The following is a 5,161-nucleotide window of genomic DNA, read 5'->3' on the forward strand; positions in this document are numbered from 1 at the left end:
ACCTACTCTAGTTCTATACTTTAGAGAGTAGATATAGCGAGAGTATAACGAATAAAGAGGCTGTAAACTAGAAGCGAGTGTGTTCTAATTTATTGAGGAGATAGGGTGTTTACTCCTTACAGGACCCTGGACAACCGAGAGCTACGCCCAGCACTCAGGAAAGTGCGTTACAAATGGCGCCCGAGCAGGGACTCTAAAGGAAACGAAACATAAAGGAGAGTGCCGTGAAAAAAAGTGAAGTGAAAAAAAATAAGAGAGAACACAAGTGATAGAGACACTGAGTTCAGCGACTTCCCGAAAGACCCAAATTTAAGAAGCAATAAGGGCACAAGTGAGAGAGACACAAAGTGCAGTGACCACCCGAAGGACTACTAGTAGGCGGTCCAGTGAAGAAACAGTGTGATAAAAAACAATGGTGAAGAGAAAGTGGATATATTACCTCAACCGAGAGGAGCTGCTGACCTATATGGCAGAGTTCGGCCTCGAACAGACAGGAACACTCGAAGAGCTGCGAAGACGTTTCTCTTCATTTATACAAGAAGAAGGTAACAACGAAGACTACCAAACGCGGTTCGAAGAGCTAGAAGCGAAACACTCGAAGCCTGCGCTGAATGTTACCGCAGCAACACCAAGTGGAAGGCAGGTATCATGCAGTCACCAATTCCCGTTGACGCGTTTGAGACACCACAGCCATACGCAACGTATCCTACAACATCGCTGGCAACCATCATGGACCGAGTCCGTAAGTGGGGTTTCAAATACGACGGCGGCCGAGACCCGCTCAGCTTCGTCGAACGTGTAGAAGAATTGGCGGAAGTATATGAGGTGAATCGCGACTTGTTACCGCGAGCAATGCCAGAACTACTTAAGGAGAAGGCGTTGACATGGTTCCGCAGTAATAACCGGAATTGGCGACAATGGGAGGACTTCAAACGAGACTTTCTAAGGTTCTTCTTAAACTCTCGCTACCACGAAACCTTAGACGATGAGATCCGTCGTCGCGTCCAACAACAGAATGAGAAGTTTAAAGACTATGTATTGGCCCTTTAGAGTCTGATGCGACACGCGAACTACACATCCGAGCAGAAGCTGACGCTACAGAAACTCTAGAAGCGAGTTCCAATGGTACGTCAAACGATCCGAGTTCACCACCCTAGAAGGGCTAGTGAGTTTGGCGGAAGATATGGAAAATATCCCCCCGGTGAGAGAGCCACAGAGAGCCGCAGCGCGAACCACTCCGCGGGTCATGGAGAGATATCAGCACATGCGCGAACTGCCTAGGAGTGACGATACGGCTAGAGCAGAGAGAACACAGCGCCGACCTGAACCACACAGCGGTGTGGCAACACCACAGACGGAGTACGTTAATCCGTGGACTGCGTGTAGACATTGCGGAGAAGATGGCCATTTTGCGAGAGAGTGCAGAGCTGCATGGAGAGAGTTTTGTTGGACCTGTGGTCGATGCAATGTCCCGACTCGAGAGTGCTGCCGTAGTGCATCGGGAAACGGGTCGAGGTCCCATTTGCGGCGAGGAGTGGGGCGTCAGGTAGAACAGCCTCGCCCGAACTAAAGAGTGTCCTAAGGCAGTCGGATGGCCGAATTATGGCGGCGATTAGAGTAAACAAGGTCGACGTAGTAGCTGCAGTTGATACAGGCGCAACAAGAAGTTTCTTGAGCGAGGCCATGTTTAAGAAACTGGATGTGGGAGAGGTTAGGAAGGTGAACACGCGTGTGGTAATGGGAGATGGGAGATCCAGAACGGTGCTGAAGGCTATAACGGCGCAAGTGGAGCTGGCGAATCAGGCGCATGAAAGCGATCTTTTGGTACTGCCTGGTTTGATGGATGACGTGGTGCTTGGAACCGATTACCTGGCAAAAGCGGGGGTCCGATTATGTTGCGGAGACTTAGACGTGACACTCCGAGAAGGGAGCTGCGCACAAGGAGTAGAAACGTTCACGGCAATGCGCGAGGGAGGTGCAGAAAGGTCAGGTAAATGCGATGAACCCAAATCAAACCCAATATCTACAGAAGCCACGACAACCGACGAAGCGAGGGAGTTCCTAATGTCAGAGTTACGCAAATTTGAGAAGATGTCTGGAGTTTCAAATATTGCCACTCACCGGATCGTCATGAAGGATGACCGGCCGATCAAGCAGAGGTATTGCCGGAGAACCCGAAGATGCAGGAAATCATCAACGCGGAAACCGACGACCTTATCGAGAAAGGGTGTATTGAACCCTCACACAGCTCGCACAGCGCCCCGATAGTGTTGGCGAAGAAGAAGACCGGCAAGTGGAGACTCTGCGTCGACTACCGACAGCTGAACGAGCGTTCAGTGCCCGACGCGTACCCCCTACCGAAGATCCAACATATCCTTGACCGACTACGAAGCGCACGTTACATTAGCAGCCTTGACCTGAAAAACGGTTACTGGCAAATCCCGATGGAAGAGCAGAGCAAGCAGTACACTGCTTTTACAGTGCCAGGGCGTGGCCTTTTTCAATGGCGAGTAATGCCGTTTGGGCTCCACTCCGCCCCCGCGACATTCCAGCGTGCGTTAGACCAAGTTATCGGTCCAGAGCTAGAGCCGTATGCGTTTGCCTACCTGTATGACATTATTGTCATCAGCGCAACCCTGCACGTCCAAAATCTTTCGGAGGTCCTTCGACGGCTTAGGCAGGCGAATCTTAGGATCAACCCAGAAAAATGCGAGTTTTTCAAGAAGCAGTTGAAGTATCTGGGTCGCGGCTATCAAAGAGCTGACACCACCGACAAATATAAGGGAGTTACGCAGGTTCCTAGGGATAGCTTCATGGTACCGAAGATTTGTCCCCGACTTTTCCAAAGTGGCGCATGCGCTGACGTCCATGCTAAAGAAGGGCCACAAGTGGAAATGGAACGACGAGCAACAGACAGCGTTCGAGGCGCTCAAGAACGCGCTAACCGAGGCACCAGTGTTGGCTTGCCCCGACTTTACGCAGAAGTTCACTCTGCAAACAGACGCGAGCGACTACGGGCTGGGAGCTGTTCTCACCCAAGAGATTGAAGGAAAAGAACGCGTAATCGCATATGCGAGTCGCCGGCTCAACAAGGCCGAACTTAATTATTCACCAACGGAGAAAGAGTGCCTGGCCATAGTGTGGGCGATCAGAAAAATGAGACCCTACCTAGAAGGATATACGTTTACCGTCATCACCGACCACTTAGCGCTAAAATGGCTGAGTAAGATAGAGAGTCCATCCGGTCGGATTGCAAGGTGGGCGCTGGAACTGCAGCAGTACTCCTTCGATGTGCAGTATCGCAAGGGTAAGCTGAATGTGGTAGCGGACGCGCTGTCAAGACAGCCCCAGGAAACATTGCTTGGTTCGATGACGGCGGGAGGAGTAGCGGTAGAGTGCAAGTGGCTGAAAGACAAGATGGCGGAGGTGGAGAGGTCCCCACAGAAGTTTCCTGATTTTGTCATCGAAAATGGTGAGCAGTACAGGCGAATATCAGGACAAATTGACGGTGAAGACGTGTTGCCATGGAAACTATGCGTGCCGGCAGAGCAAAGACAGAGGGTGTTACGAGAAATTCACGATGTTCCCAGTGCAGGCCATATGGGCATCCGAAAAACGATAGCGCGGGCGACAGCGCGGTACTATTGGCCAGGCATGTTCCGTGACGTGAGGCAGTACGTGCGACAGTGTGAAACGTGCCAGCTTTACAAACCAAGCCAGCAGCAAGCAGCCGGAAAGATGCTGACGCAGCTAGCCGAAGAACCCTGGGCGACAGTGTGTGTTGATTTCGTAGGACCTCTTCCGCGATCCAAGCATGGAAACACTATGGCGCTGGTAATACTAGATCGTTTCTCAAGATGGGTCGAGATTGTACCAATGTGGAAGGCAACAGCGGAGGGAGTAATTCGAGCAGTGAGAGAGCGGATTATCGGCAAATTCGGCATTCCAAAAATCTTGATCACGGATAATGGAACGCAGTTTACCAGCTCGAAATTTAAGCAATTCCTGGAGGAGATGGGAATAAGGCACCAATTCACTGCTCCGTACACACCGCAGCAAAATCCGACGGAAAGAGCTAACCGTAACATCAAGCGACTACTGGCGCAGTTCGCAGGCAAAGACCAGAAGAGCTGGGATGATCTGTTGCCAGAAATGACTTTGGCCCTCAACACGAGCGTGTGCGACGCAACGGGTTACAGCCCGGCGTTCGTCGTCCAAGGGCGAGAACCAAGGTTACCGAACGCATTGTATGACGAGAATACGTTAGGAACCGGCGAAGATGCCACAACACCGCAAGTAAAAGCGGTGAGAATGAAAGAGGTGTTTGAGTTAGTGCGACGAAAGCAACAAAAGGCAACGACAGAGCAAGCGAGACACTACAATCTGCGAAGAAGATCGTGGCAACCGGTCGTGGGAGACAGGGTTTTGGTGAAAGAACACTTCTTGTCTAAAGCCGTGGACAATTTCGCGGCTAAGCTTGCACCGAAATACGGCGGACCACATCGCGTTCTAAATTTTATCTCACCTGTGATCGTAGAACTCGACAAGGTGCACAAAGGGAAAAGAAGAACACCGCACGTGAGTGATCTCAAACCATTTTATGAGAGCAACGCCTCAGGTGAAAATTCCCCCGTGGCATCGTCTGAGCCTAATTCGGCGCACAGCGGCGAATAGGTAAATTTCAGCAGAGACTGAAGTCACACACTCGGCAATTGCCAGCAGTGGAGCAATTGCCATGACAGTGGAGACCCTGAAAGAGGAGGAACTAGCCGAAGAAACCTAAATAAGATGAAGAAAAAGAAGAGGAAGAAGAAGAAGCACAAAAAAAATAAGGTCCCAATTCAAACCAATGAAAGATGCAGATGGCACGAAGAACAAAAGAAAATTATAAAAAAAAAAATAATTATTATCATTATAGTATTAAAATTAATAACAACAACAGCAATAGTAATATAATTATAAAATATTAATGATAATTATAATTATAAATATTAATAATAGCTAAAAACATTTATAATAACAAAATAATACTAATTCTACTAATAATAATAATCGTAATAAGAAGAGGAGTAATACCGCAATGGCGGTAAGGGCTAAGCTCAGGACCTTACCGGGGTCACACAGGGCGGATCGTGAACGGCCTACTCCGGTAGGTTAGCTG

Source organism: Rhagoletis pomonella, unplaced genomic scaffold (genome assembly GCF_013731165.1).
Source record: "Rhagoletis pomonella isolate Grant_MI unplaced genomic scaffold, Rhpom_1.0 Rhpom_scaffold_00002, whole genome shotgun sequence".
NCBI classification, from domain to species: domain Eukaryota; kingdom Metazoa; phylum Arthropoda; class Insecta; order Diptera; family Tephritidae; genus Rhagoletis; species Rhagoletis pomonella.